The following is an 18,915-nucleotide window of genomic DNA, read 5'->3' as shown; positions in this document are numbered from 1 at the left end:
GGACGCATCCATCCTGCTTGCTTGCTTGCTTGCTTGAGTTATAATGAAAGACGAGCCACTCAGAACGAGTTGCCTCCCGTAGAACACCCCTTGGAATGCCCGGCGCGATCATCAATGACAGGAAACCCGCGAGGGCTACTCGTCGGCTTCACGCTCAGGAGGCAACCCCTCACGTCATCATCGTGGTTTGGGTTGCGAGAATTCGTGAGACACGAACTCGATAATCATACTATAGAAATGATCCTATGAAGCATGATCTTGAGCAAAGTACAGATGCAGAAACTACATGTGCGCCAGCAACTTTTCGGAAAATCAACAGCTATTGTCACGCGAAATACCGTTGTTGTTCGACGTGCGTTCAGCTCGGGTGATGTTGTTTTTGCACACGGATATGTGGAAGTTCACGTGGCAACTATTCGCGCGGACATGACGTGGATCGATGGACAGCACATCTTTCCGAACGACAGAGGGCGCTACTACGTGCTGGATAAAATCGGAGAGCGGTTACGCGCCCGGCTTAATTTTTCCATTTCCAGCAAATTACACCCGGTTATAACGCATGGCGTTGAAGAGATATTTCGCGATTGGGAAAACGCTACCCTGCGTCCGAGTTTGTTTTACTATAAGCGTCGCCCTTGATGTCGACTCGAGAGCGGACGCATCCATCCTGCCTGCTTGCTTGAGTTATAATGAAAGACGAGCCACTCAGAACGAGTTGCCTCCCGTCGAACACCCCTTGGAATGCCCGGCGCGATCATCAATGACAGGAAACCCGCGAGGGCTACTCGTCGGCTTCACGCTCAGGAGGCAACCCCTCACGTCATCATCGTGGTTTGGGTTGCGAGAATTCGTGAGACACGAACTCGATAATCATACTATAGAAATGATCCTATGAAGCATGATCTTGAGCAAAGTACAGATGCAGAAACTACATGTGCGCCAGCAACTTTTCAGAAAATCAACAGCTATTGTCACGCGAAATACCGTTGTTGTTCGACGTGCGTTCAGCTCGGGTGATGTTGTTTTTGCACACGGATATGTGGAAGTTCACGTGGCAACTATTCGCGCGGACATGACGTGGATCGATGGACAGCACATCTTTCCGAACGACAGAGGGCGCTACTACGTGCTGGATAAAATCGGAGAGCGGTTACGCGCCCGGCTTAATTTTTCCATTTCCAGCAAATTACACCCGGTTATAACGCATGGCGTTGAAGAGATATTTCGCGATTGGGAAAACGCTACCCTGCGTCCGAGTTTGTTTTACTATAAGCGTCGCCCTTGATGGCGGACGCATCCATCCTGCTTGCTTGCTTGAGTTATAATGAAAGACGAGCCACTCAGAACGAGTTGCCTCCCGTCGAACACCCCTTGGAATGCCCGGCGCGATCATCAATGACAGGAAACCCGCGAGGGCTACTAGTCGGCTTCACGCTCAGGAGGCAACCCCTCACGTCATCATCGTGGTTTGGGTTGCGAGAATTCGTGAGACACGAACTCGATAATCATACTATAGAAATGATCCTATGAAGCATGATCTTGAGCAAAGTACAGATGCAGAAACTACATGTGCGCCAGCAACTTTTCGGAAAATCAACAGCTATTGTCACGCGAAATACCGTTGTTGTTCGACGTGCGTTCAGCTCGGGTGATGTTGTTTTTGCACACGGATATGTGGAAGTTCACGTGGCAACTATTCGCGCGGACATGACGTGGATCGATGGACAGCACATCTTTCCGAACGACAGAGGGCGCTACTACGTGCTGGATAAAATCGGAGAGCGGTTACGCGCCCGGCTTAATTTTTCCATTTCCAGCAAATTACACCCGTTTATAACGCATGGCGTTGAAGAGATATTTCGCGATTGGGAAAACGCTACCCTGCGTCCGAGTTTGTTTTACTATAAGCGTCGCCCTTGATGTCGACTCGAGAGCGGACGCATCCATCCTGCTTGCTTGAGTTATAATGAAAGACGAGCCACTCAGAACGAGTTGCCTCCCGTCGAACACCCCTTGGAATGCCCGGCGCGATCATCAATGACAGGAAACCCGCGAGGGCTACTCGTCAGCTTCACGCTCAGGAGGCAACCCCTCACGTCATCATCGTGGTTTGGGTTGCGAGAATTCGTGAGACACGAACTCGATAATCATACTATAGAAATGATCCTATGAAGCATGATCTTGAGCAAAGTACAGATGCAGAAACTACATGTGCGCCAGCAACTTTTCGGAAAATCAACAGCTATTGTCACGCGAAATACCGTTGTTGTTCGACGTGCGTTCAGCTCGGGTGATGTTGTTTTTGCACACGGATATGTGGAAGTTCACGTGGCAACTATTCGCGCGGACATGACGTGGATCGATGGACAGCACATCTTTCCGAACGACAGAGGGCGCTACTACGTGCTGGATAAAATCGGAGAGCGGTTACGCGCCCGGCTTAATTTTTCCATTTCCAGCAAATTACACCCGGTTATAACGCATGGCGTTGAAGAGATATTTCGCGATTGGGAAAACGCTACCCTGCGTCCGAGTTTGTTTTACTATAAGCGTCGCCCTTGATGGCGGACGTATCCATCCTGCTTGCTTGCTTGAGTTATAATGAAAGACGAGCCACTCAGAACGAGTTGCCTCCCGTCGAACACCCCTTGGAATGCCCGGCGCGATCATCAATGACAGGAAACCCGCGAGGGCTACTAGTCGACTTCACGCTCAGGAGGCAACCCCTCACGTCATCATCGTGGTTTGGGTTGCGAGAATTCGTGAGACACGAACTCGATAATCATACTATAGAAATGATCCTATGAAGCATGATCTTGAGCAAAGTACAGATGCAGAAACTACATGTGCGCCAGCAACTTTTCGGAAAATCAACAGCTATTGTCACGCGAAATACCGTTGTTGTTCGACGTGCGTTCAGCTCGGGTGATGTTGTTTTTGCACACGGATATGTGGAAGTTCACGTGGCAACTATTCGCGCGGACATGACGTGGATCGATGGACAGCACATCTTTCCGAACGACAAAGGGCGCTACTACGTGCTGGATAAAATCGGAGAGCGGTTACGCGCCCGGCTTAATTTTTCCATTTCCAGCAAATTACACCCGGTTATAACGCATGGCGTTGAAGAGATATTTCGCGATTGGGAAAACGCTACCCTGCGTCCGAGTTTGTTTTAATATAAGCGTCGAGCTTGCTTGCTTGAGTTATAATGAAAGACGAGCCACTCAGAACGAGTTGCCTCCCGTCGAACACCCCTTGGAATGCCCGGCGCGATCATCAATGACAGAAAACCCGCGAGGGCTACTCGTCGGCTTCACGCTCAGGAGGCAACCCTTCACGTCATCATCGTGGTTTGGGTTGCGAGAATTCGTGAGACACGAACTCGATAATCATACTATAGAAATGATCCTATGAAGCATGATCTTGAGCAAAGTACAGATGCAGAAACTACATGTGCGCCAGCAACTTTTCGGAAAATCAACAGCTATTGTCACGCGAAATACCGTTGTTGTTCGACGTGCGTTCAGCTCGGGTGATGTTGTTTTTGCACACGGATATGTGGAAGTTCACGTGGCAACTATTCGCGCGGACATGACGTGGATCGATGGACAGCACATCTTTCCAAACGACAGAGGGCGCTACTACGTGCTGGATAAAATCGGAGAGCGGTTACGCGCCCGGCTTAATTTTTCCATTTCCAGCAAATTACACCCGTTTATAACGCATGGCGTTAAAAGATATTTCGCGATTGGGAAAACGCTACCCTGCGTCCGAGTTTGTTTTACTATAAGCGTCGCCCTTGCTTGCGTTATAATGAAAGACGAGCCACTCAGAACGAGTTGCATCCCGTCGAACACCCCTTGGAATGCCCGGCGCGATCATCAATGACAGGAAACCCGCGAGGGCTACTAGTCGGCTTCACGCTCAGGAGGCAACCCCTCACGTCATCATCGTGGTTTGGGTTGCGAGAATTCGTGAGACACGAACTCGATAATCATACTATAGAAATGATCCTATGAAGCATGATCTTGAGCAAAGTACAGATGCAGAAACTACATGTGCGCCAGCAACTTTTCGGAAAATCAACAGCTATTGTCACGCGAAATACCGTTGTTGTTCGACGTGCGTTCAGCTCGGGTGATGTTGTTTTTGCACACGGATATGTGGAAGTTCACGTGGCAACTATTCGCGCGGACATGACGTGGATCGATGGACAGCACATCTTTCCGAACGACAGAGGGCGCTACTACGTGCTGGATAAAATCGGAGAGCGGTTACGCGCCCGGCTTAATTTTTCCATTTCCAGCAAATTACACCCGGTTATAACGCATGGCGTTGAAGAGATATTTCGCGATTGGGAAAACGCTACCCTGCGTCCGAGTTTGTTTTACTATAAGCGTCGCCCTTGATGGCGGACCCATCCATCCTGCTTGCTTGCTTGCTTGAGTTATAATGAAAGACGAGCCACTCAGAACGAGTTGCCTCCCGTCGAACACCCCTTGGAATGCCCGGCGCGATCATCAATGACAGGAAACCCGCGAGGGCTACTAGTCGGCTTCACGCTCAGGAGGCAACCCCTCACGTCATCATCGTGGTTTGGGTTGCGAGAATTCGTGAGACACGAACTCGATAATCATACTATAGAAATGATCCTATGAAGCATGATCTTGAGCAAAGTACAGATGCAGAAACTACATGTGCGCCAGCAACTTTTCGGAAAATCAACAGCTATTGTCACGCGAAATACCGTTGTTGTTCGACGTGCGTTCAGCTCGGGTGATGTTGTTTTTGCACACGGATATGTGGAAGTTCACGTGGCAACTATTCGCGCGGACATGACGTGGATCGATGGACAGCACATCTTTCCGAACGACAAAGGGCGCTACTACGTGCTGGATAAAATCGGAGAGCGGTTACGCGCCCGGCTTAATTTTTCCATTTCCAGCAAATTACACCCGGTTATAACGCATGGCGTTGAAGAGATATTTCGCGATTGGGAAAACGCTACCCTGCGTCCGAGTTTGTTTTAATATAAGCGTCGCCCTTGCTTGCGTTATAATGAAAGACGAGCCACTCAGAACGAGTTGCATCCCGTCGAACACCCCTTGGAATGCCCGGCGCGATCATCAATGACAGGAAACCCGCGAGGGCTACTAGTCGGCTTCACGCTCAGGAGGCAACCCCTCACGTCATCATCGTGGTTTGGGTTGCGAGAATTCGTGAGACACGAACTCGATAATCATACTATAGAAATGATCCTATGAAGCATGATCTTGAGCAAAGTACAGATGCAGAAACTAAATGTGCGCCAGCAACTTTTCGGAAAATCAACAGCTATTGTCACGCGAAATACCGTTGTTGTTCGACGTGCGTTCAGCTCGGGTGATGTTGTTTTTGCACACGGATATGTGGAAGTTCACGTGGCAACTATTCGCGCGGACATGACGTGGATCGATGGACAGCACATCTTTCCGAACGACAGAGGGCGCTACTACGTGCTGGATAAAATCGGAGAGCGGTTACGCGCCCGGCTTAATTTTTCCATTCCCAGCAAATTACACCCGGTTATAACGCATGGCGTTGAAGAGATATTTCGCGATTGCGAAAACGCTACCCTGCGTCCGAGTTTGCTTTACTATAAGCGTCGCCCTTGATGTCGACTCGAGAGCGGACGCATCCATCCTGCTTGCTTGCTTGCTTGCTTGAGTTATAATGAAAGACGAGCCACTCAGAACGAGTTGCCTCCCGTAGAACACCCCTTGGAATGCCCGGCGCGATCATCAATGACAGGAAACCCGCGAGGGCTACTCGTCGGCTTCACGCTCAGGAGGCAACCCCTCACGTCATCATCGTGGTTTGGGTTGCGAGAATTCGTGAGACACGAACTCGATAATCATACTATAGAAATGATCCTATGAAGCATGATCTTGAGCAAAGTACAGATGCAGAAACTACATGTGCGCCAGCAACTTTTCGGAAAATCAACAGCTATTGTCACGCGAAATACCGTTGTTGTTCGACGTGCGTTCAGCTCGGGTGATGTTGTTTTTGCACACGGATATGTGGAAGTTCACGTGGCAACTATTCGCGCGGACATGACGTGGATCGATGGACAGCACATCTTTCCGAACGACAGAGGGCGCTACTACGTGCTGGATAAAATCGGAGAGCGGTTACGCGCCCGGCTTAATTTTTCCATTTCCAGCAAATTACACCCGGTTATAACGCATGGCGTTGAAGAGATATTTCGCGATTGGGAAAACGCTACCCTGCGTCCGAGTTTGTTTTACTATAAGCGTCGCCCTTGATGGCGGACGCATCCATCCTGCTTGCTTGCTTGAGTTATAATGAAAGACGAGCCACTCAGAACGAGTTGCCTCCCGTCGAACACCCCTTGGAATGCCCGGCGCGATCATCAATGACAGGAAACCCGCGAGGGCTACTAGTCGGCTTCACGCTCAGGAGGCAACCCCTCACGTCATCATCGTGGTTTGGGTTGCGAGAATTCGTGAGACACGAACTCGATAATCATACTATAGAAATGATCCTATGAAGCATGATCTTGAGCAAAGTACAGATGCAGAAACTACATGTGCGCCAGCAACTTTTCGGAAAATCAACAGCTATTGTCACGCGAAATACCGTTGTTGTTCGACGTGCGTTCAGCTCGGGTGATGTTGTTTTTGCACACGGATATGTGGAAGTTCACGTGGCAACTATTCGCGCGGACATGACGTGGATCGATGGACAGCACATCTTTCCGAACGACAGAGGGCGCTACTACGTGCTGGATAAAATCGGAGAGCGGTTACGCGCCCGGCTTAATTTTTCCATTTCCAGCAAATTACACCCGTTTATAACGCATGGCGTTGAAGAGATATTTCGCGATTGGGAAAACGCTACCCTGCGTCCGAGTTTGTTTTACTATAAGCGTCGCCCTTGCTTGCGTTATAATGAAAGACGAGCCACTCAGAACGAGTTGCATCCCGTCGAACACCCCTTGGAATGCCCGGCGCGATCATCAATGACAGGAAACCCGCGAGGGCTACTAGTCGGCTTCACGCTCAGGAGGCAACCCCTCACGTCATCATCGTGGTTTGGGTTGCGAGAATTCGTGAGACACGAACTCGATAATCATACTATAGAAATGATCCTATGAAGCATGATCTTGAGCAAAGTACAGATGCAGAAACTAAATGTGCGCCAGCAACTTTTCGGAAAATCAACAGCTATTGTCACGCGAAATACCGTTGTTGTTCGACGTGCGTTCAGCTCGGGTGATGTTGTTTTTGCACACGGATATGTGGAAGTTCACGTGGCAACTATTCGCGCGGACATGACGTGGATCGATGGACAGCACATCTTTCCGAACGACAGAGGGCGCTACTACGTGCTGGATAAAATCGGAGAGCGGTTACGCGCCCGGCTTAATTTTTCCATTTCCAGCAAATTACACCCGTTTATAACGCATGGCGTTGAAGAGATATTTCGCGATTGGGAAAACGCTACCCTGCGTCCGAGTTTGTTTTACTATAAGCGTCGCCCTTGCTTGCGTTATAATGAAAGACGAGCCACTCAGAACGAGTTGCATCCCGTCGAACACCCCTTGGAATGCCCGGCGCGATCATCAATGACAGGAAACCCGCGAGGGCTACTAGTCGGCTTCACGCTCAGGAGGCAACCCCTCACGTCATCATCGTGGTTTGGGTTGCGAGAATTCGTGAGACACGAACTCGATAATCATACTATAGAAATGATCCTATGAAGCATGATCTTGAGCAAAGTACAGATGCAGAAACTAAATGTGCGCCAGCAACTTTTCGGAAAATCAACAGCTATTGTCACGCGAAATACCGTTGTTGTTCGACGTGCGTTCAGCTCGGGTGATGTTGTTTTTGCACACGGATATGTGGAAGTTCACGTGGCAACTATTCGCGCGGACATGACGTGGATCGATGGACAGCACATCTTTCCGAACGACAGAGGGCGCTACTACGTGCTGGATAAAATCGGAGAGCGGTTACGCGCCCGGCTTAATTTTTCCATTCCCAGCAAATTACACCCGGTTATAACGCATGGCGTTGAAGAGATATTTCGCGATTGCGAAAACGCTACCCTGCGTCCGAGTTTGCTTTACTATAAGCGTCGCCCTTGATGTCGACTCGAGAGCGGACGCATCCATCCTGCTTGCTTGCTTGCTTGCTTGAGTTATAATGAAAGACGAGCCACTCAGAACGAGTTGCCTCCCGTAGAACACCCCTTGGAATGCCCGGCGCGATCATCAATGACAGGAAACCCGCGAGGGCTACTCGTCGGCTTCACGCTCAGGAGGCAACCCCTCACGTCATCATCGTGGTTTGGGTTGCGAGAATTCGTGAGACACGAACTCGATAATCATACTATAGAAATGATCCTATGAAGCATGATCTTGAGCAAAGTACAGATGCAGAAACTACATGTGCGCCAGCAACTTTTCGGAAAATCAACAGCTATTGTCACGCGAAATACCGTTGTTGTTCGACGTGCGTTCAGCTCGGGTGATGTTGTTTTTGCACACGGATATGTGGAAGTTCACGTGGCAACTATTCGCGCGGACATGACGTGGATCGATGGACAGCACATCTTTCCGAACGACAGAGGGCGCTACTACGTGCTGGATAAAATCGGAGAGCGGTTACGCGCCCGGCTTAATTTTTCCATTTCCAGCAAATTACACCCGGTTATAACGCATGGCGTTGAAGAGATATTTCGCGATTGGGAAAACGCTACCCTGCGTCCGAGTTTGTTTTACTATAAGCGTCGCCCTTGATGTCGACTCGAGAGCGGACGCATCCATCCTGCCTGCTTGCTTGAGTTATAATGAAAGACGAGCCACTCAGAACGAGTTGCCTCCCGTCGAACACCCCTTGGAATGCCCGGCGCGATCATCAATGACAGGAAACCCGCGAGGGCTACTCGTCGGCTTCACGCTCAGGAGGCAACCCCTCACGTCATCATCGTGGTTTGGGTTGCGAGAATTCGTGAGACACGAACTCGATAATCATACTATAGAAATGATCCTATGAAGCATGATCTTGAGCAAAGTACAGATGCAGAAACTACATGTGCGCCAGCAACTTTTCAGAAAATCAACAGCTATTGTCACGCGAAATACCGTTGTTGTTCGACGTGCGTTCAGCTCGGGTGATGTTGTTTTTGCACACGGATATGTGGAAGTTCACGTGGCAACTATTCGCGCGGACATGACGTGGATCGATGGACAGCACATCTTTCCGAACGACAGAGGGCGCTACTACGTGCTGGATAAAATCGGAGAGCGGTTACGCGCCCGGCTTAATTTTTCCATTTCCAGCAAATTACACCCGTTTATAACGCATGGCGTTGAAGAGATATTTCGCGATTGGGAAAACGCTACCCTGCGTCCGAGTTTGTTTTACTATAAGCGTCGCCCTTGATGTCGACTCGAGAGCGGACGCATCCATCCTGCTTGCTTGAGTTATAATGAAAGACGAGCCACTCAGAACGAGTTGCCTCCCGTCGAACACCCCTTGGAATGCCCGGCGCGATCATCAATGACAGGAAACCCGCGAGGGCTACTCGTCAGCTTCACGCTCAGGAGGCAACCCCTCACGTCATCATCGTGGTTTGGGTTGCGAGAATTCGTGAGACACGAACTCGATAATCATACTATAGAAATGATCCTATGAAGCATGATCTTGAGCAAAGTACAGATGCAGAAACTACATGTGCGCCAGCAACTTTTCGGAAAATCAACAGCTATTGTCACGCGAAATACCGTTGTTGTTCGACGTGCGTTCAGCTCGGGTGATGTTGTTTTTGCACACGGATATGTGGAAGTTCACGTGGCAACTATTCGCGCGGACATGACGTGGATCGATGGACAGCACATCTTTCCGAACGACAGAGGGCGCTACTACGTGCTGGATAAAATCGGAGAGCGGTTACGCGCCCGGCTTAATTTTTCCATTTCCAGCAAATTACACCCGGTTATAACGCATGGCGTTGAAGAGATATTTCGCGATTGGGAAAACGCTACCCTGCGTCCGAGTTTGTTTTACTATAAGCGTCGCCCTTGATGGCGGACGTATCCATCCTGCTTGCTTGCTTGAGTTATAATGAAAGACGAGCCACTCAGAACGAGTTGCCTCCCGTCGAACACCCCTTGGAATGCCCGGCGCGATCATCAATGACAGGAAACCCGCGAGGGCTACTAGTCGACTTCACGCTCAGGAGGCAACCCCTCACGTCATCATCGTGGTTTGGGTTGCGAGAATTCGTGAGACACGAACTCGATAATCATACTATAGAAATGATCCTATGAAGCATGATCTTGAGCAAAGTACAGATGCAGAAACTACATGTGCGCCAGCAACTTTTCGGAAAATCAACAGCTATTGTCACGCGAAATACCGTTGTTGTTCGACGTGCGTTCAGCTCGGGTGATGTTGTTTTTGCACACGGATATGTGGAAGTTCACGTGGCAACTATTCGCGCGGACATGACGTGGATCGATGGACAGCACATCTTTCCGAACGACAGAGGGCGCTACTACGTGCTGGATAAAATCGGAGAGCGGTTACGCGCCCGGCTTAATTTTTCCATTTCCAGCAAATTACACCCGGTTATAACGCATGGCGTTGAAGAGATATTTCGCGATTGGGAAAACGCTACCCTGCGTCCGAGTTTGTTTTACTATAAGCGTCGCCCTTGATGTCGACTCGAGAGCGGACGCATCCATCCTGCCTGCTTGCTTGAGTTATAATGAAAGACGAGCCACTCAGAACGAGTTGCCTCCCGTCGAACACCCCTTGGAATGCCCGGCGCGATCATCAATGACAGGAAACCCGCGAGGGCTACTCGTCGGCTTCACGCTCAGGAGGCAACCCCTCACGTCATCATCGTGGTTTGGGTTGCGAGAATTCGTGAGACACGAACTCGATAATCATACTATAGAAATGATCCTATGAAGCATGATCTTGAGCAAAGTACAGATGCAGAAACTACATGTGCGCCAGCAACTTTTCAGAAAATCAACAGCTATTGTCACGCGAAATACCGTTGTTGTTCGACGTGCGTTCAGCTCGGGTGATGTTGTTTTTGCACACGGATATGTGGAAGTTCACGTGGCAACTATTCGCGCGGACATGACGTGGATCGATGGACAGCACATCTTTCCGAACGACAGAGGGCGCTACTACGTGCTGGATAAAATCGGAGAGCGGTTACGCGCCCGGCTTAATTTTTCCATTTCCAGCAAATTACACCCGGTTATAACGCATGGCGTTGAAGAGATATTTCGCGATTGGGAAAACGCTACCCTGCGTCCGAGTTTGTTTTACTATAAGCGTCGCCCTTGATGGCGGACGCATCCATCCTGCTTGCTTGCTTGAGTTATAATGAAAGACGAGCCACTCAGAACGAGTTGCCTCCCGTCGAACACCCCTTGGAATGCCCGGCGCGATCATCAATGACAGGAAACCCGCGAGGGCTACTAGTCGGCTTCACGCTCAGGAGGCAACCCCTCACGTCATCATCGTGGTTTGGGTTGCGAGAATTCGTGAGACACGAACTCGATAATCATACTATAGAAATGATCCTATGAAGCATGATCTTGAGCAAAGTACAGATGCAGAAACTACATGTGCGCCAGCAACTTTTCGGAAAATCAACAGCTATTGTCACGCGAAATACCGTTGTTGTTCGACGTGCGTTCAGCTCGGGTGATGTTGTTTTTGCACACGGATATGTGGAAGTTCACGTGGCAACTATTCGCGCGGACATGACGTGGATCGATGGACAGCACATCTTTCCGAACGACAGAGGGCGCTACTACGTGCTGGATAAAATCGGAGAGCGGTTACGCGCCCGGCTTAATTTTTCCATTTCCAGCAAATTACACCCGTTTATAACGCATGGCGTTGAAGAGATATTTCGCGATTGGGAAAACGCTACCCTGCGTCCGAGTTTGTTTTACTATAAGCGTCGCCCTTGATGTCGACTCGAGAGCGGACGCATCCATCCTGCTTGCTTGAGTTATAATGAAAGACGAGCCACTCAGAACGAGTTGCCTCCCGTCGAACACCCCTTGGAATGCCCGGCGCGATCATCAATGACAGGAAACCCGCGAGGGCTACTCGTCAGCTTCACGCTCAGGAGGCAACCCCTCACGTCATCATCGTGGTTTGGGTTGCGAGAATTCGTGAGACACGAACTCGATAATCATACTATAGAAATGATCCTATGAAGCATGATCTTGAGCAAAGTACAGATGCAGAAACTACATGTGCGCCAGCAACTTTTCGGAAAATCAACAGCTATTGTCACGCGAAATACCGTTGTTGTTCGACGTGCGTTCAGCTCGGGTGATGTTGTTTTTGCACACGGATATGTGGAAGTTCACGTGGCAACTATTCGCGCGGACATGACGTGGATCGATGGACAGCACATCTTTCCGAACGACAGAGGGCGCTACTACGTGCTGGATAAAATCGGAGAGCGGTTACGCGCCCGGCTTAATTTTTCCATTTCCAGCAAATTACACCCGGTTATAACGCATGGCGTTGAAGAGATATTTCGCGATTGGGAAAACGCTACCCTGCGTCCGAGTTTGTTTTACTATAAGCGTCGCCCTTGATGGCGGACGTATCCATCCTGCTTGCTTGCTTGAGTTATAATGAAAGACGAGCCACTCAGAACGAGTTGCCTCCCGTCGAACACCCCTTGGAATGCCCGGCGCGATCATCAATGACAGGAAACCCGCGAGGGCTACTAGTCGACTTCACGCTCAGGAGGCAACCCCTCACGTCATCATCGTGGTTTGGGTTGCGAGAATTCGTGAGACACGAACTCGATAATCATACTATAGAAATGATCCTATGAAGCATGATCTTGAGCAAAGTACAGATGCAGAAACTACATGTGCGCCAGCAACTTTTCGGAAAATCAACAGCTATTGTCACGCGAAATACCGTTGTTGTTCGACGTGCGTTCAGCTCGGGTGATGTTGTTTTTGCACACGGATATGTGGAAGTTCACGTGGCAACTATTCGCGCGGACATGACGTGGATCGATGGACAGCACATCTTTCCGAACGACAAAGGGCGCTACTACGTGCTGGATAAAATCGGAGAGCGGTTACGCGCCCGGCTTAATTTTTCCATTTCCAGCAAATTACACCCGGTTATAACGCATGGCGTTGAAGAGATATTTCGCGATTGGGAAAACGCTACCCTGCGTCCGAGTTTGTTTTAATATAAGCGTCGAGCTTGCTTGCTTGAGTTATAATGAAAGACGAGCCACTCAGAACGAGTTGCCTCCCGTCGAACACCCCTTGGAATGCCCGGCGCGATCATCAATGACAGAAAACCCGCGAGGGCTACTCGTCGGCTTCACGCTCAGGAGGCAACCCTTCACGTCATCATCGTGGTTTGGGTTGCGAGAATTCGTGAGACACGAACTCGATAATCATACTATAGAAATGATCCTATGAAGCATGATCTTGAGCAAAGTACAGATGCAGAAACTACATGTGCGCCAGCAACTTTTCGGAAAATCAACAGCTATTGTCACGCGAAATACCGTTGTTGTTCGACGTGCGTTCAGCTCGGGTGATGTTGTTTTTGCACACGGATATGTGGAAGTTCACGTGGCAACTATTCGCGCGGACATGACGTGGATCGATGGACAGCACATCTTTCCAAACGACAGAGGGCGCTACTACGTGCTGGATAAAATCGGAGAGCGGTTACGCGCCCGGCTTAATTTTTCCATTTCCAGCAAATTACACCCGGTTATAACGCATGGCGTTAAAAGATATTTCGCGATTGGGAAAACGCTACCCTGCGTCCGAGTTTGTTTTACTATAAGCGTCGCCCTTGCTTGCGTTATAATGAAAGACGAGCCACTCAGAACGAGTTGCATCCCGTCGAACACCCCTTGGAATGCCCGGCGCGATCATCAATGACAGGAAACCCGCGAGGGCTACTAGTCGGCTTCACGCTCAGGAGGCAACCCCTCACGTCATCATCGTGGTTTGGGTTGCGAGAATTCGTGAGACACGAACTCGATAATCATACTATAGAAATGATCCTATGAAGCATGATCTTGAGCAAAGTACAGATGCAGAAACTACATGTGCGCCAGCAACTTTTCGGAAAATCAACAGCTATTGTCACGCGAAATACCGTTGTTGTTCGACGTGCGTTCAGCTCGGGTGATGTTGTTTTTGCACACGGATATGTGGAAGTTCACGTGGCAACTATTCGCGCGGACATGACGTGGATCGATGGACAGCACATCTTTCCGAACGACAGAGGGCGCTACTACGTGCTGGATAAAATCGGAGAGCGGTTACGCGCCCGGCTTAATTTTTCCATTTCCAGCAAATTACACCCGGTTATAACGCATGGCGTTGAAGAGATATTTCGCGATTGGGAAAACGCTACCCTGCGTCCGAGTTTGTTTTACTATAAGCGTCGCCCTTGATGGCGGACCCATCCATCCTGCTTGCTTGCTTGCTTGAGTTATAATGAAAGACGAGCCACTCAGAACGAGTTGCCTCCCGTCGAACACCCCTTGGAATGCCCGGCGCGATCATCAATGACAGGAAACCCGCGAGGGCTACTAGTCGGCTTCACGCTCAGGAGGCAACCCCTCACGTCATCATCGTGGTTTGGGTTGCGAGAATTCGTGAGACACGAACTCGATAATCATACTATAGAAATGATCCTATGAAGCATGATCTTGAGCAAAGTACAGATGCAGAAACTACATGTGCGCCAGCAACTTTTCGGAAAATCAACAGCTATTGTCACGCGAAATACCGTTGTTGTTCGACGTGCGTTCAGCTCGGGTGATGTTGTTTTTGCACACGGATATGTGGAAGTTCACGTGGCAACTATTCGCGCGGACATGACGTGGATCGATGGACAGCACATCTTTCCGAACGACAAAGGGCGCTACTACGTGCTGGATAAAATCGGAGAGCGGTTACGCGCCCGGCTTAATTTTTCCATTTCCAGCAAATTACACCCGGTTATAACGCATGGCGTTGAAGAGATATTTCGCGATTGGGAAAACGCTACCCTGCGTCCGAGTTTGTTTTAATATAAGCGTCGCCCTTGCTTGCGTTATAATGAAAGACGAGCCACTCAGAACGAGTTGCATCCCGTCGAACACCCCTTGGAATGCCCGGCGCGATCATCAATGACAGGAAACCCGCGAGGGCTACTAGTCGGCTTCACGCTCAGGAGGCAACCCCTCACGTCATCATCGTGGTTTGGGTTGCGAGAATTCGTGAGACACGAACTCGATAATCATACTATAGAAATGATCCTATGAAGCATGATCTTGAGCAAAGTACAGATGCAGAAACTAAATGTGCGCCAGCAACTTTTCGGAAAATCAACAGCTATTGTCACGCGAAATACCGTTGTTGTTCGACGTGCGTTCAGCTCGGGTGATGTTGTTTTTGCACACGGATATGTGGAAGTTCACGTGGCAACTATTCGCGCGGACATGACGTGGATCGATGGACAGCACATCTTTCCGAACGACAGAGGGCGCTACTACGTGCTGGATAAAATCGGAGAGCGGTTACGCGCCCGGCTTAATTTTTCCATTCCCAGCAAATTACACCCGGTTATAACGCATGGCGTTGAAGAGATATTTCGCGATTGCGAAAACGCTACCCTGCGTCCGAGTTTGCTTTACTATAAGCGTCGCCCTTGATGTCGACTCGAGAGCGGACGCATCCATCCTGCTTGCTTGCTTGCTTGCTTGAGTTATAATGAAAGACGAGCCACTCAGAACGAGTTGCCTCCCGTAGAACACCCCTTGGAATGCCCGGCGCGATCATCAATGACAGGAAACCCGCGAGGGCTACTCGTCGGCTTCACGCTCAGGAGGCAACCCCTCACGTCATCATCGTGGTTTGGGTTGCGAGAATTCGTGAGACACGAACTCGATAATCATACTATAGAAATGATCCTATGAAGCATGATCTTGAGCAAAGTACAGATGCAGAAACTACATGTGCGCCAGCAACTTTTCGGAAAATCAACAGCTATTGTCACGCGAAATACCGTTGTTGTTCGACGTGCGTTCAGCTCGGGTGATGTTGTTTTTGCACACGGATATGTGGAAGTTCACGTGGCAACTATTCGCGCGGACATGACGTGGATCGATGGACAGCACATCTTTCCGAACGACAGAGGGCGCTACTACGTGCTGGATAAAATCGGAGAGCGGTTACGCGCCCGGCTTAATTTTTCCATTTCCAGCAAATTACACCCGGTTATAACGCATGGCGTTGAAGAGATATTTCGCGATTGGGAAAACGCTACCCTGCGTCCGAGTTTGTTTTACTATAAGCGTCGCCCTTGATGTCGACTCGAGAGCGGACGCATCCATCCTGCCTGCTTGCTTGAGTTATAATGAAAGACGAGCCACTCAGAACGAGTTGCCTCCCGTCGAACACCCCTTGGAATGCCCGGCGCGATCATCAATGACAGGAAACCCGCGAGGGCTACTCGTCGGCTTCACGCTCAGGAGGCAACCCCTCACGTCATCATCGTGGTTTGGGTTGCGAGAATTCGTGAGACACGAACTCGATAATCATACTATAGAAATGATCCTATGAAGCATGATCTTGAGCAAAGTACAGATGCAGAAACTACATGTGCGCCAGCAACTTTTCGGAAAATCAACAGCTATTGTCACGCGAAATACCGTTGTTGTTCGACGTGCGTTCAGCTCGGGTGATGTTGTTTTTGCACACGGATATGTGGAAGTTCACGTGGCAACTATTCGCGCGGACATGACGTGGATCGATGGACAGCACATCTTTCCGAACGACAGAGGGCGCTACTACGTGCTGGATAAAATCGGAGAGCGGTTACGCGCCCGGCTTAATTTTTCCATTTCCAGCAAATTACACCCGGTTATAACGCATGGCGTTGAAGAGATATTTCGCGATTGGGAAAACGCTACCCTGCGTCCGAGTTTGTTTTACTATAAGCGTCGCCCTTGATGGCGGACGCATCCATCCTGCTTGCTTGCTTGAGTTATAATGAAAGACGAGCCACTCAGAACGAGTTGCCTCCCGTCGAACACCCCTTGGAATGCCCGGCGCGATCATCAATGACAGGAAACCCGCGAGGGCTACTAGTCGGCTTCACGCTCAGGAGGCAACCCCTCACGTCATCATCGTGGTTTGGGTTGCGAGAATTCGTGAGACACGAACTCGATAATCATACTATAGAAATGATCCTATGAAGCATGATCTTGAGCAAAGTACAGATGCAGAAACTACATGTGCGCCAGCAACTTTTCGGAAAATCAACAGCTATTGTCACGCGAAATACCGTTGTTGTTCGACGTGCGTTCAGCTCGGGTGATGTTGTTTTTGCACACGGATATGTGGAAGTTCACGTGGCAACTATTCGCGCGGACATGACGTGGATCGATGGACAGCACATCTTTCCGAACGACAGAGGGCGCTACTACGTGCTGGATAAAATCGGAGAGCGGTTACGCGCCCGGCTTAATTTTTCCATTTCCAGCAAATTACACCCGTTTATAACGCATGGCGTTGAAGAGATATTTCGCGATTGGGAAAACGCTACCCTGCGTCCGAGTTTGTTTTACTATAAGCGTCGCCCTTGATGTCGACTCGAGAGCGGACGCATCCATCCTGCTTGCTTGAGTTATAATGAAAGACGAGCCACTCAGAACGAGTTGCCTCCCGTCGAACACCCCTTGGAATGCCCGGCGCGATCATCAATGACAGGAAACCCGCGAGGGCTACTCGTCAGCTTCACGCTCAGGAGGCAACCCCTCACGTCATCATCGTGGTTTGGGTTGCGAGAATTCGTGAGACACGAACTCGATAATCATACTATAGAAATGATCCTATGAAGCATGATCTTGAGCAAAGTACAGATGCAGAAACTACATGTGCGCCAGCAACTTTTCGGAAAATCAACAGCTATTGTCACGCGAAATACCGTTGTTGTTCGACGTGCGTTCAGCTCGGGTGATGTTGTTTTTGCACACGGATATGTGGAAGTTCACGTGGCAACTATTCGCGCGGACATGACGTGGATCGATGGACAGCACATCTTTCCGAACGACAGAGGGCGCTACTACGTGCTGGATAAAATCGGAGAGCGGTTACGCGCCCGGCTTAATTTTTCCATTTCCAGCAAATTACACCCGGTTATAACGCATGGCGTTGAAGAGATATTTCGCGATTGGGAAAACGCTACCCTGCGTCCGAGTTTGTTTTACTATAAGCGTCGCCCTTGATGGCGGACGTATCCATCCTGCTTGCTTGCTTGAGTTATAATGAAAGACGAGCCACTCAGAACGAGTTGCCTCCCGTCGAACACCCCTTGGAATGCCCGGCGCGATCATCAATGACAGGAAACCCGCGAGGGCTACTAGTCGACTTCACGCTCAGGAGGCAACCCCTCACGTCATCATCGTGGTTTGGGTTGCGAGAATTCGTGAGACACGAACTCGATAATCATACTATAGAAATGATCCTATGAAGCATGATCTTGAGCAAAGTACAGATGCAGAAACTACATGTGCGCCAGCAACTTTTCGGAAAATCAACAGCTATTGTCACGCGAAATACCGTTGTTGTTCGACGTGCGTTCAGCTCGGGTGATGTTGTTTTTGCACACGGATATGTGGAAGTTCACGTGGCAACTATTCGCGCGGACATGACGTGGATCGATGGACAGCACATCTTTCCGAACGACAAAGGGCGCTACTACGTGCTGGATAAAATCGGAGAGCGGTTACGCGCCCGGCTTAATTTTTCCATTTCCAGCAAATTACACCCGGTTATAACGCATGGCGTTGAAGAGATATTTCGCGATTGGG

General features: G+C 49.7%; 30 non-coding genes across 30 annotated transcripts; all 30 read right to left on the bottom strand.

The window, feature by feature from the left end:
- Nucleotides 1–54: 54 nt before the first annotated feature.
- LOC149079487 (small nucleolar RNA U3) lies at nucleotides 55–260 on the bottom strand. The gene has a single exon (XR_016193726.1). It is a non-coding gene; the product is annotated as a small nucleolar RNA U3 (small nucleolar RNA).
- A 440-nt stretch (nucleotides 261–700) lies between these two features.
- On the bottom strand, nucleotides 701–906 carry LOC149079486 (small nucleolar RNA U3). The gene has a single exon (XR_016193793.1). It is a non-coding gene; the product is annotated as a small nucleolar RNA U3 (small nucleolar RNA).
- Nucleotides 907–1,335: 429 nt separating this feature from the next.
- LOC149079485 (small nucleolar RNA U3) lies at nucleotides 1,336–1,541 on the bottom strand. Its single transcript, XR_016193784.1, has one exon. It is a non-coding gene; the product is annotated as a small nucleolar RNA U3 (small nucleolar RNA).
- Nucleotides 1,542–1,977: 436 nt separating this feature from the next.
- LOC149079484 (small nucleolar RNA U3) lies at nucleotides 1,978–2,183 on the bottom strand. The gene has a single exon (XR_016193767.1). It is a non-coding gene; the product is annotated as a small nucleolar RNA U3 (small nucleolar RNA).
- A 429-nt stretch (nucleotides 2,184–2,612) lies between these two features.
- On the bottom strand, nucleotides 2,613–2,818 carry LOC149079483 (small nucleolar RNA U3). The gene has a single exon (XR_016193716.1). It is a non-coding gene; the product is annotated as a small nucleolar RNA U3 (small nucleolar RNA).
- A 404-nt stretch (nucleotides 2,819–3,222) lies between these two features.
- On the bottom strand, nucleotides 3,223–3,428 carry LOC149079482 (small nucleolar RNA U3). Its single transcript, XR_016193758.1, has one exon. It is a non-coding gene; the product is annotated as a small nucleolar RNA U3 (small nucleolar RNA).
- Nucleotides 3,429–3,827: 399 nt separating this feature from the next.
- LOC149079481 (small nucleolar RNA U3) lies at nucleotides 3,828–4,033 on the bottom strand. The gene has a single exon (XR_016193740.1). It is a non-coding gene; the product is annotated as a small nucleolar RNA U3 (small nucleolar RNA).
- A 433-nt stretch (nucleotides 4,034–4,466) lies between these two features.
- On the bottom strand, nucleotides 4,467–4,672 carry LOC149079480 (small nucleolar RNA U3). Its single transcript, XR_016193783.1, has one exon. It is a non-coding gene; the product is annotated as a small nucleolar RNA U3 (small nucleolar RNA).
- Nucleotides 4,673–5,072: 400 nt separating this feature from the next.
- Nucleotides 5,073–5,278, bottom strand: LOC149079479 (small nucleolar RNA U3). The gene has a single exon (XR_016193739.1). It is a non-coding gene; the product is annotated as a small nucleolar RNA U3 (small nucleolar RNA).
- Nucleotides 5,279–5,726: 448 nt separating this feature from the next.
- On the bottom strand, nucleotides 5,727–5,932 carry LOC149079478 (small nucleolar RNA U3). The gene has a single exon (XR_016193725.1). It is a non-coding gene; the product is annotated as a small nucleolar RNA U3 (small nucleolar RNA).
- A 429-nt stretch (nucleotides 5,933–6,361) lies between these two features.
- On the bottom strand, nucleotides 6,362–6,567 carry LOC149079477 (small nucleolar RNA U3). The gene has a single exon (XR_016193782.1). It is a non-coding gene; the product is annotated as a small nucleolar RNA U3 (small nucleolar RNA).
- A 400-nt stretch (nucleotides 6,568–6,967) lies between these two features.
- LOC149079476 (small nucleolar RNA U3) lies at nucleotides 6,968–7,173 on the bottom strand. Its single transcript, XR_016193738.1, has one exon. It is a non-coding gene; the product is annotated as a small nucleolar RNA U3 (small nucleolar RNA).
- A 400-nt stretch (nucleotides 7,174–7,573) lies between these two features.
- LOC149079475 (small nucleolar RNA U3) lies at nucleotides 7,574–7,779 on the bottom strand. The gene has a single exon (XR_016193737.1). It is a non-coding gene; the product is annotated as a small nucleolar RNA U3 (small nucleolar RNA).
- A 448-nt stretch (nucleotides 7,780–8,227) lies between these two features.
- On the bottom strand, nucleotides 8,228–8,433 carry LOC149079474 (small nucleolar RNA U3). Its single transcript, XR_016193724.1, has one exon. It is a non-coding gene; the product is annotated as a small nucleolar RNA U3 (small nucleolar RNA).
- Nucleotides 8,434–8,873: 440 nt separating this feature from the next.
- On the bottom strand, nucleotides 8,874–9,079 carry LOC149079473 (small nucleolar RNA U3). Its single transcript, XR_016193792.1, has one exon. It is a non-coding gene; the product is annotated as a small nucleolar RNA U3 (small nucleolar RNA).
- Nucleotides 9,080–9,515: 436 nt separating this feature from the next.
- On the bottom strand, nucleotides 9,516–9,721 carry LOC149079472 (small nucleolar RNA U3). The gene has a single exon (XR_016193766.1). It is a non-coding gene; the product is annotated as a small nucleolar RNA U3 (small nucleolar RNA).
- A 429-nt stretch (nucleotides 9,722–10,150) lies between these two features.
- On the bottom strand, nucleotides 10,151–10,356 carry LOC149079471 (small nucleolar RNA U3). The gene has a single exon (XR_016193798.1). It is a non-coding gene; the product is annotated as a small nucleolar RNA U3 (small nucleolar RNA).
- A 440-nt stretch (nucleotides 10,357–10,796) lies between these two features.
- Nucleotides 10,797–11,002, bottom strand: LOC149079470 (small nucleolar RNA U3). Its single transcript, XR_016193790.1, has one exon. It is a non-coding gene; the product is annotated as a small nucleolar RNA U3 (small nucleolar RNA).
- Nucleotides 11,003–11,431: 429 nt separating this feature from the next.
- Nucleotides 11,432–11,637, bottom strand: LOC149079469 (small nucleolar RNA U3). The gene has a single exon (XR_016193780.1). It is a non-coding gene; the product is annotated as a small nucleolar RNA U3 (small nucleolar RNA).
- A 436-nt stretch (nucleotides 11,638–12,073) lies between these two features.
- Nucleotides 12,074–12,279, bottom strand: LOC149079468 (small nucleolar RNA U3). The gene has a single exon (XR_016193765.1). It is a non-coding gene; the product is annotated as a small nucleolar RNA U3 (small nucleolar RNA).
- Nucleotides 12,280–12,708: 429 nt separating this feature from the next.
- LOC149079467 (small nucleolar RNA U3) lies at nucleotides 12,709–12,914 on the bottom strand. The gene has a single exon (XR_016193797.1). It is a non-coding gene; the product is annotated as a small nucleolar RNA U3 (small nucleolar RNA).
- A 404-nt stretch (nucleotides 12,915–13,318) lies between these two features.
- On the bottom strand, nucleotides 13,319–13,524 carry LOC149079466 (small nucleolar RNA U3). Its single transcript, XR_016193757.1, has one exon. It is a non-coding gene; the product is annotated as a small nucleolar RNA U3 (small nucleolar RNA).
- Nucleotides 13,525–13,923: 399 nt separating this feature from the next.
- LOC149079465 (small nucleolar RNA U3) lies at nucleotides 13,924–14,129 on the bottom strand. The gene has a single exon (XR_016193736.1). It is a non-coding gene; the product is annotated as a small nucleolar RNA U3 (small nucleolar RNA).
- Nucleotides 14,130–14,562: 433 nt separating this feature from the next.
- On the bottom strand, nucleotides 14,563–14,768 carry LOC149079464 (small nucleolar RNA U3). Its single transcript, XR_016193779.1, has one exon. It is a non-coding gene; the product is annotated as a small nucleolar RNA U3 (small nucleolar RNA).
- A 400-nt stretch (nucleotides 14,769–15,168) lies between these two features.
- On the bottom strand, nucleotides 15,169–15,374 carry LOC149079463 (small nucleolar RNA U3). The gene has a single exon (XR_016193735.1). It is a non-coding gene; the product is annotated as a small nucleolar RNA U3 (small nucleolar RNA).
- A 448-nt stretch (nucleotides 15,375–15,822) lies between these two features.
- Nucleotides 15,823–16,028, bottom strand: LOC149079462 (small nucleolar RNA U3). Its single transcript, XR_016193723.1, has one exon. It is a non-coding gene; the product is annotated as a small nucleolar RNA U3 (small nucleolar RNA).
- Nucleotides 16,029–16,468: 440 nt separating this feature from the next.
- LOC149079461 (small nucleolar RNA U3) lies at nucleotides 16,469–16,674 on the bottom strand. The gene has a single exon (XR_016193789.1). It is a non-coding gene; the product is annotated as a small nucleolar RNA U3 (small nucleolar RNA).
- A 429-nt stretch (nucleotides 16,675–17,103) lies between these two features.
- On the bottom strand, nucleotides 17,104–17,309 carry LOC149079460 (small nucleolar RNA U3). The gene has a single exon (XR_016193778.1). It is a non-coding gene; the product is annotated as a small nucleolar RNA U3 (small nucleolar RNA).
- A 436-nt stretch (nucleotides 17,310–17,745) lies between these two features.
- LOC149079459 (small nucleolar RNA U3) lies at nucleotides 17,746–17,951 on the bottom strand. Its single transcript, XR_016193764.1, has one exon. It is a non-coding gene; the product is annotated as a small nucleolar RNA U3 (small nucleolar RNA).
- A 429-nt stretch (nucleotides 17,952–18,380) lies between these two features.
- LOC149079458 (small nucleolar RNA U3) lies at nucleotides 18,381–18,586 on the bottom strand. The gene has a single exon (XR_016193796.1). It is a non-coding gene; the product is annotated as a small nucleolar RNA U3 (small nucleolar RNA).
- Nucleotides 18,587–18,915: the final 329 nt, after the last annotated feature.

Source organism: Pholcus phalangioides, unplaced genomic scaffold (genome assembly GCF_987345545.1).
Source record: "Pholcus phalangioides strain wild (caught in Gottingen) unplaced genomic scaffold, Ppha-v1.0 ptg000012l_1, whole genome shotgun sequence".
In the NCBI taxonomy this organism is placed as follows: Eukaryota; Metazoa; Arthropoda; class Arachnida; order Araneae; family Pholcidae; genus Pholcus; species Pholcus phalangioides.
Note: the sequence above shows the minus strand (reverse complement) of the source record. Positions and strands in the feature narration are given on the sequence as shown.